Below are 9,892 nucleotides of genomic sequence, written 5' to 3'. Positions count from 1 at the left end.
GACGAGGGCTCACAGATACACAGAGGGGCACACAGGGGGCAAAAGCCACGAATGGAAAACACTAAGGGAACAACACAAGAGGGCAACTCAGAAAACATGGCCTAAAATAAGGAACGAAATACAAAAATACACAGAACTAAGAATACTGGGCCCACATGGCCCAGGACCATGATAGATCATACAGATTGTTATCAGCACACATGTCAAAAGCATGCATGTCTGATAGCATGGAGGTATATTAGCACCTGTGGAATTGATAGGTTCCACATCTGGAAAGGTATCATCAATTGCAAAAGGTATATAAAGGCAGTGTTGGGGAGTAACGGAATACATGTACTGGCGTTAAACTGTACAGTTACAGTTTAAAAAGGTGATATTCAGAATACAGTTACTTTGTTGAAATAAATGGATTACACGGCAGTATTTTCCTGTTTCATATGTTCGCCTATGCTCTAACGCCGGTGGAAACCCAAACAAAACAGGCATTAAGAGGCTCTAATGCCTGTGTCTCAATCTCGCGGCCCATGTTACCTCTGCTTGCGGCCCGCATAATGACGTGAAGAAATAGTTTTTCTAATTATTGTTCAAAAAATGATTTAATATGAAGTCAATAGGCAGTGTTACAGGCATATCTCTAAAGAATGTAGCCTCATGGGCAGTGTAGCCCAGTTGTAAGTAAGCTATTAAGACTCGACTGTACACTGTGTTTGTGTTTTCCTCCAAAACAATAAGCAGCCTTTCAACGCCTCTCTCTGTCTCTCACTAGCAAAGTTGACCCAGACAACAAAGTAAAGCTAGTTTTCGGCTACGAACCCGACGTATTAGCCAGAGGTCCCTGTTTTACGTATATACACACAAAATAATTTTCTATACACGATCGCTGCAAAAGTGCAGCCTTACTGTTAAAAGTGCAGTCCACCCTACTGTTACTCATTTATATTAAGGTGTAAACCTCTAGTTGGTAGTGGTATGGCGAATAACCTTCAGTGAAAGTAATAAATCACACAGCAATAGTACATTCATGTAGTTGTAAAAAGCATGATAATATATTAAGTAATCCAAAGTAGTCAGAATACGTTACTCTCACTGAGTAACATAACGGAATACGTTACAAAATACATTTTGGGGCATGTAATCTGTAATCTGTAGTGGAATACATTTTAAAAGTTGCATTTTTAAGTCCAGCAACTTCTTCCATCAGTTCCCAGATCTGTCCCAACATTTGAGATGTGTTCTGACATCAAATTTAAAATTAGCTAATATTTTTCTTAATATGGTGCATTTTCTCAGTTATAACATTTAATGTTTTCAATTTCTGTTTTGAATAAATAGGTTTTCTATATGTGAATAAAAATGGGTTCATTAATTTTGAAAATCCTTGCATTCTGATTTATTAACAATTTCCAGCATCCCAACTTTTTTGGAATTAGGGTTTTTTAAGACATATCAGATTAATCAAAAAACAGTATATCTTTACAGTCATGATTCAGAGTCTTGATGTCTGACTGTGATGCATTCTAACCGTAACCTTGGACCTCAGTGATTGGCTGGTATAGTGTTGAATATTACGAGGTTAAGTCCTGCAAGTTGTGTTAGGTGTGCCTTTCTTCCAGGACATCCCCATCTTTACTGTCACAAGTTAGGTTTGTTTCAGGAATCCTCCACCTCAGTCATCTGGCTGTAAGACTTTGCTATTGTTATTGCCCCACAGCCAACAAGCTGGTTAAGAAAACTAATTGTTCCCTCAGTAAGGGCATCTTTGGGTGGCTATTTGGATTTTTTGGCTAGGTTTTATTAAGTGTGTATCCAGCCAACGGTTACATTTTTTTCTGTCAGGGTTTTGTGAGTTGAATAAAGTAAAACCACTGTGGTTTATAACCTGATCATATCAAAGAATTACCTGCATACTGCACTAAGAAGCAGGGTTAGTGGCTATTACACACTGAAGTGCTGCTTCCGCTCCTGATTGACCCTGTTTGTCCATTAGCCTGTGGTTAATAGCCAGAAGACGGGCTCACCTGGGTACCTAGGGCTAAGCAGAAGTGAGAAGTGAAATGAGGCTCCTAGTTTATGTATTTATTACTTCTAGACTGGACTACTGCTATTCTTTCTTATCGGGATGATCTAAAAGCTTTAAAATTTATATTGTCTTCTCTTTATTTGCTTCCTGGTAAATTTAGACTCAAATTTTAAATCCTTCTTGTCACATACAGGTCCCTGAGGTATCAGGGCCTGCTGACTGTGCTTCACATGAGGCTGAAAACTAAAGGAGACAGAGCTTTTGCAACAGTGACCCCCAGACTTTGGAACTTTCTCCTTCTGAGCTTGAGATCTGTGGATCTTGTGGTCTCTTTCATAAAAACACCCAAAAAGTCATCTTTTTTCACTTGCTTTTTGTTAACTTTTGTTTTTATCTTCTAGCATTTTAGTGTGAAACAATTAGAGATGCTTATCTTGAAATGTGCTATACAAATAAAACTTTACTTGCTCTCAACCATGTTATGTATTCACCATTAGTTACCACAGTGGTATAGCTAAGAGAGCCACTGTCGTGAAACAGAAAATGCAGATTTTAAGCTTGACGCAGCTCACTGAGATATGAATATCACGTTGTAGTACACATCTGTTTTTGTACTCAACCATATTATTGACTCAAGTGGTAAAACAGGGATAGCTCAGTAGGTAGAGTGGTGGCCCCATGATCGGAAGGTCGGGGGTTCGATTCCCCTGAACAGCTACCCTGAGGTACCCCTGAGCAAGGTACCGTCCCTACACACTGCTCCCTGGGCGCCCAGTGGCTGCCCACTGCTTCACTGAGTGAATGGGTTAAATGCAGAGAGGGATTTTCCCCACGGGGACCAATAAAGTACACTTTCTAAAGTACACTTTCTAAAACAAGTTTGTTTCCACTATTAAGGAGAACAGTTTTCTTACATATTTTGCAATGTACTGGGCTTTGTTGGTTATTGAACTACTTAATTCAGATTTCTTTGTATAGCACCAAATCATAACAACAGTTCCCTTAAGACACTTTATATTACATGGTAAAGACCCTACAATAACAGAGAGGAAACCCCAACAATCAAATGACCTAATGACAATGGCCTTAAGAACATCACCTTCACTAAAGCTGTTTCTGTGTTGTGATGAGTTCTTAAACCTGACTGAAATTCTTCAAATAAGCCATTCCTCTACAGATCATCAGTTAACACTTTTACAACTACTCTTTCCAGATTTTTTTAGATAAAAGGAAGGCTGGAAATTGGCCTATAATTAGCTAAGATAGCTGTGTCAAGTGAGTTTTTTAAGTAATGGTTTATTTACTGTTATCTTAAAGGCCTAGCTCACTTTTATGTACATAATCATCATCGTAAGCAGACAGTGGCTCTAATTCTACATAAAAGTTGTCCCAACAAAATCCTGATATAACAAGGCCCACCCATTGACTTAGGGGCCAACTCAGACATGGGTGTTTGCTTACCTTCCTATTTGCATGTCTCCAGTTTTCTAGACTCCAGGACCAGAAATAAGGAGCGCCCTCACTTTGAAATATATCCTTTTACGCTCTTCATTCCCTTAGACAGTTATCTATTTTTATGATTTAAGAGATGGAAGAATAAGCAGTGTTGGTTTTATGTTTAGAGGTAAGTTCCCTTGTTTGATCATTTAGACTTTGCTGAAACAGTACACTCAGTACACTGTGCTCCCCACATTTGGGAAAAGGTAAGTCAGAAATATGAAAAGTAGTCCGGTGCACTGTGCACTGTGCAAAAGCTTGCAGGAGGCGTCATCTGGAATTATAGGCTGATTTAAACAGCAGGAATGTCTTAAAGACATAAAGACCTGGATGGCTGCTAACTTTCTGCTTCTTAATTCAGATTAAACTGAGGTTATTGTACTCGGCCCTGAAAAGCTTAGAAATATGGTATCTAACCAGATTCTTACTCTGGATGGCATTACCTTGGCCTCCAGTAACGCTGTGAGGAACCTTGGAGTCATTTTTAACCAGGATATGTCCTTCAATGCACATATTAAACAAATATGTAAGACTGCTTTCTTCCATTTGCGCAACATCTCTAAAATGAGAAATATCCTGTCTCAGAGCGACGCCGAAAAACTAGTTCATGCATTTATTACTTCCAGGCTGGACTAATGTAATTCATTATTATCAGGAAGTCCTAAAAACTCACTGAAAAGCCTTCAGCTAATCCAAAATGCTGCAGCAAGAGTACTGACAGGGACTAGAAAGAGAGAGCAGATTTCTCTTGTTTTGGCTTCCAGAATTCAAAATCCTGTTCCTAACATACAAGGTCTTAAATAATCAGGCCCTATCTTATCTTAATGACCTTGTAGTACCATATCACCCTATTAGAGCACTTCGCTCTTGCTCTGCAGGCCTACTTGTTGTTCCTAGAGTATTTAAAAGTAGAATGGGAGGCAGAGCCTTCAGTTTTCAGGCCCCTCTTCTGTGGAACCAGCTTCCAGTTTGGATTCAGGAGACAGACACTATCTCTATTTTTAAGATTAGGCTTCAAACTTTCCTTTTTGCTAAAGCATATAGTTAGGGCTGGACCAGGTGACCCTGAATCCTCCCTTAGTTATGTTAAGTGCTAAAGCGCCTTGAGGCGACTGATGTTGTGATTTGGCGCAGTATAAATAAAATTAAAATTGAATTGAATCAGAAATCCTTACAAACCTAGTGTAAGTCACTGCTCGGTTCTTTGTTAATTTTAGCTTTGGCCCAATTCAAAGCTCTTTCTCTAAACTTACAACATAGACTTGGAATAATTTAAAGCATAATCTTTAAACAAATGAGCAAAGATGAATTCTTTATATTTTTCCAGCTCAACACTGAAGGACTCTGGATGTGGCATGGAGGGTTTTCGAGGTGTACTAGATGTAAATGGAGGTTTCCATTAGTAAGTGGGAACAGTTGCTGTTGTTGGGGGAAGCAAGTGCTTTGGTTAATGTTGGTGCATTGGCTCATACCTGTAATTTGTCAAATTTGCTGCTGATTATTTTGTTGCAATTCTATGAGTTGTCTTAAGGCCTGTTCATGGCTTCCCAGCATGATTTCTTACTGGGAGAGGGTCTCGTGTACAGTACCTACTGTCTCCTGAATTCATAGCAACCAGATAATTCAGTCAAGGTTGCCTAAATGCACTCAAATGCAGGACATATCAAGAAGTTTACTGCACTTTAATTCTAGTTAAAGTTTTCGCAGCCGAGTTCAGAAATATTACCTTGGAATACTAATAGGCATGTATGGAACTGAAAGTCTTTGTAGAGAGGTTTCAGGTTCAATGAGCAGGTAGGTAAACCACTGAAACTGTGAGTGAGCGTACTCAAAGATATCTGTTGTGCATCCAGAGGATGCAGAATAGACCCCACTAAAAGAATATCAGGAGGATTCTGATCACTTTTCTGTCTTTTCACAGAATAGTGACAGGGTATTTTTTTCCAGCAAGTGGAATGAAAGTGGGCAAGACAGGTGGGAGGCAGGGCTTGGCTATGATTTTCATAAAGTCCCCAAACAAAAGAGAAAAAGAGGTACATATAAGGCAGAATCAATAAATAAGCAAACTGTTAGTAGAATGGTTGTGAAGTGAAGTCATCCATCTTCACTGCTTCTACTCTATGGGGCTTCACTGTTACACCTGTGTCCCTGTCATTCACACACATGTATTCTGTCTTACTTCTCTGACTTCATTCCTCTTCTGTCAGGAAACAGCTCCACATTTTCGGCTCTCCTTCACCTGCTCTCTACTCCATTACAGATCACAATGTCATCTGCAAAAATTATAATCAGTGAAGTGGCTGACTTTATCTTTCAATTTGTCTATCACCACTGAAAACAAGAAGAGGCTCAGGGCAGATCCCTGATTGAATCCCATCCGCAGCTCGAACCTATCTCTCACTCCTACTGCACACCTCACCATAATCTTGTCTTCAAGATATACATTCTGTACTACCCTCACATACTTCTGCCAATTCCTCAAGATCAGAACTGCTCGTTGATGCAATTTTCTCTTTCTTGACAGCCATACTGCTGCTCGCTGATCATCACCTCTCATCTTAACCCAGCTTCAACAGCTCTTTCCCATTGCTTAATGCTGTGGTTTATCAGCGCTCTCTCCCTGTAGGTAAAAGGTTCACTGCCCTCTCTCCTAGACATCTTGCCTTCATCATGCCTTCACTCACTTCCTCTTTTTTACTTCCAAAGTCATCCTAGCTGCATTCTTCCGTGATACAACATTGCAATCTCCTATCTCTTACAAATTTTAGCATTGGTATAAGTTTTAGTCCATCTGAAGACACCTTCCTCCAAACTTATACTTAACCCTTATGACCTCCCTCTACTTGAAATATTTGTTCACCACAGCCTGTGCATCCTTTTCAAAAATCCAGTAATCATCTGTAGTGTGGGCATGTACATGTACCGTCTTATTAACACACTCTCTTCATTTGTTCACATTACCATCTCTATCCTGCACATCCTTTTCAGCTCTGCCTAGCTAACTTATAAGTCCTTTTAAGCTTGTCTCATATACAATTCACTATAATTATTTTTATTTTTTTTGCTTTTGCCACCTCGCTTTGTTGTATGCCTACCCTCATAATACTCCCGTCTACTTTGTTCATCTCCTACTTTTTCTTTGCTAGCCTCTTGCTTTGAATACTTTCCTGTACCTCTTGATTCCATAATCAAATCTCCTTATCTTCTTTCCTCTGTTCAGGGGATACACCACGCACTGAAACATGCTGAAGATATTTTTTTCAAAAGTTTTCAAAATCAAAAGCAATCAAATCAAAAGTTTTTGGATTTTTCATTTCCCCAAAAAATACATTCAAAAATAACACAATTCATTGTGCTACAAACTGAACTAAGAGGACAGAAACAAAGTATTAATTCTGTTGTGCTAGTATTGATGTAATATGAATATCAGGGTTGTTATCAATACTATTTATTTTGGATAGCTCTGCCCACCTCTAACTGCCATGTTAAAATGTTCAATTCTACAGCATTAATGGTCTAGTACAGAAAATGGTTGTGGGATCTGTGGTTAGTTTTTGCCTTAGTAAAGGCTATATGTGGTATGAATTTTTTTTAAACTCAGATTGGGTACTTTTAGTAAAGGGCTGTGGTGGTGGCGTGGTCCCTGGCTCAGGTGAAGTGGAGGGGTGGTGCAGTGAGCCCAAGGGGCAGTGCCAGGGAGGTTGGTGAACAGGGGCACAGAATCAACTTTTTGTCATGGTCCTGAGCCTGCCGACTCAGTGTTTTATGTTTCCTTATGCTTTTGTTCATTCCGAGTATGTATTCTGTTGTGATTTGCCATTTGTTAGGTTTCTGTTCTTTGCCTTCTTTGTAGTGTTTACTACCTGCAATAAATTACAGGTAGTAAACACTTTTCTGTGTTCCCTCCGTCTGTCCATGGTGTCACACTGTCTGCTTGTGAATCTGTCTGTTTAGTTCTGTCTTGTCTGGTTCTGTGTCTGTGAGTTTCCTGTTTTATTGTGAAGGTCTCCGTCTGATGTGAGTGTGTTCAGTTTACTTTTCCCCTGTCCCGTCAGCTCTGATTTTTCCCAGCTGTGTTGCCCTCCTGTCTCTCATCCCGTGATTACTGGTGTGTGTATTTAAGCCCTGTGTGTTCTCCTGCCTGTTGCCAGTTCGCCTGTGTTATTCCGTGTCCCACGCATGGTGTCCTGTTCCTCATCTGCGTCTCTCTGCCTCTCATCCCTTTTGGTATCTTCTCAGGTTAGTTATTTCGTTTTCCCAGTTTAGGTTTCTTTAGTTTATTGTCCTCCCTCATTGCCTGTTTTGCCACCACTCCACTTTGTAAATAAACATCACTAGCATTATCATCCACTGCTTGCATTTTGGGTCCTTTCTCCCTCCAACACCACACGGCTCGCCTCGGCAGCCGTGACACTTTTGAGGTTTCTTGCTGATATATAGTGGAGCCGGCACCCAGAGAGGAGGAGGGTGTGCTGGAGACCAGCTGGAAAACTGGTGGATCGGGTGCCAATTATATAAACGTCACATGTGTGCTATTGTAATAAACACGCCTCAAAATGTGAACAACATACGTGTGTCAGGTCAATCTTTACAAGAGCATAACAGCCCTGAGACACATATGTGCAAACGTAGGCAGTTGTAGCAGATAGATTATGCTTCACTAAGTCAACTCACTGAACTGTTTATAGTGTTGGTGCTTCTTGAACTGTTTCTATACTGATTATCTGACCAATAATATAGCCTGCTGACTAAATGGGTCTGTGCATTACATCGATAAAGCTTATGAATGCAGTCTGGTAAGCTAATAACTTAACATATGGACAAATATACAACCTAGTTACAACCTAAACAAAAACATTCTTTGCTACATCCATTATATTCATCCATTATAAGTGAAGAAGTCTGTAATACTCAATGAAGCTGGTTATAAACTAATTAAGTTAACCCAGGGTTTCCCCTGGGGGGCAACTGAACTAAAAATTGGGGGCAACTGCCCCTCCAGCTGCCCCCAATTACTATGTTCTTAAAATACTTGTAAAATCTAATTGTTTGTTTGTCCAAAAGCCTCTTATAACCTTCAAATTAAAATTTAATTCACCAAAATTATAATTAAAATCTTAGGTCTCTGAAAAAATTTGTTACATGCCCATCCAGTCTGACTGAGTTGTGACATTCCTGTAATCTTTTAAGGAGCTTTCTGTTTAATATAAAATAAAAAATAAAAAAATCTCCCGCTCGCCCCTGTGGGCAGTCTATCCTTCAAGCTTGGGTCCTCTACCAGAGGTCTGGGAGCTTGAGGGCCATGTGCAGTATCTTAACTGTTCCTAGGACTGCGCTCTTCTGGACAGAGATCTCCGATGTTGTTCCCGGAATCTGCTGGAGCCACTCGCCTAGTTTGGGAGTCACCGCACCTAGTGCTCCGATTACCACTGGGACCACTGTTACCTTCACCCTCCACATTTTCTCGAGCTCTTCTCTGAGCCCTTGGTATTTCTCGAGCTTCTCGTGTTCCTTCTTTCTGATGTTGCTGTCATTGGGAACCGTGACATCTATCACTACGGCCGTCTTCTACTGTTTGTCTATCACCACTATGACACACGCACACATCCTCCAACCACACACACCCATATTTTGCTCCATTGCGGTTTATGTCACACCTCAAACATTTAGTAAAACATTACGCAAATACAAGTTATCTGCAATAAATTACAGGTAGTAAGAAAATTAACTAATTTACGCTACGTCCACACCTACACGGGTATTTTTGAAAACGCAGCTGTTTCGTCCACACGTAAACGGCATTTCGAATCACCGAAAACTGAGATTTTTTTTAAAACTCCTTTTTTGCGTTTAGGTGTGGACGAGGAATACAGAGTTTGTCGCAATGTCAAAGGTATGTGCCTTATTTCACGTCACGCTGTGCGCCACGTTATTGTTTGCATGAGATGAATTGCAGAATGGCAGATAGATACTGTTTATCTGACTATCTTCAGGTTTTACACGCTTACATAGACACACGCAGTTAATGTCCCTCCATTTACAAAGGCAGAGGCTTTGTAAATGGAGGTGATTATTTTACGTGTAGTTGTTTTTTTTCCTGTGTAATAATATTCAACATTGCTCATTCAAAAAATGCCTCTCTGTGCAAAATAGGTTTAAAAACATAAACATCTGTGGGATACTGTTTGTCCGTGATTTGAACCAGGGGAACAAATCGTGGCAGGATCAGCCTGATATTATTTGTATCCTACTGTAACTTTACTGTATAAAGTATAGTATAGTATGTATATCTCCAAAATGTCAGGAATAGTTAGTCATTACAAGAAGTGTTTGTGAACTAAATCACGAATGTGGGATACTGTTTGTCCGTGATTT

Source organism: Pundamilia nyererei, unplaced genomic scaffold (assembly GCF_000239375.1).
Source record: "Pundamilia nyererei isolate P.nyererei 1_Seehausen unplaced genomic scaffold, PunNye1.0 scaffold00081, whole genome shotgun sequence".
NCBI classification, from domain to species: Eukaryota; Metazoa; Chordata; class Actinopteri; order Cichliformes; family Cichlidae; genus Pundamilia; species Pundamilia nyererei.
The sequence above is the reverse complement of the archived record's forward strand: the minus strand, read 5'-3'. Positions refer to the sequence as shown.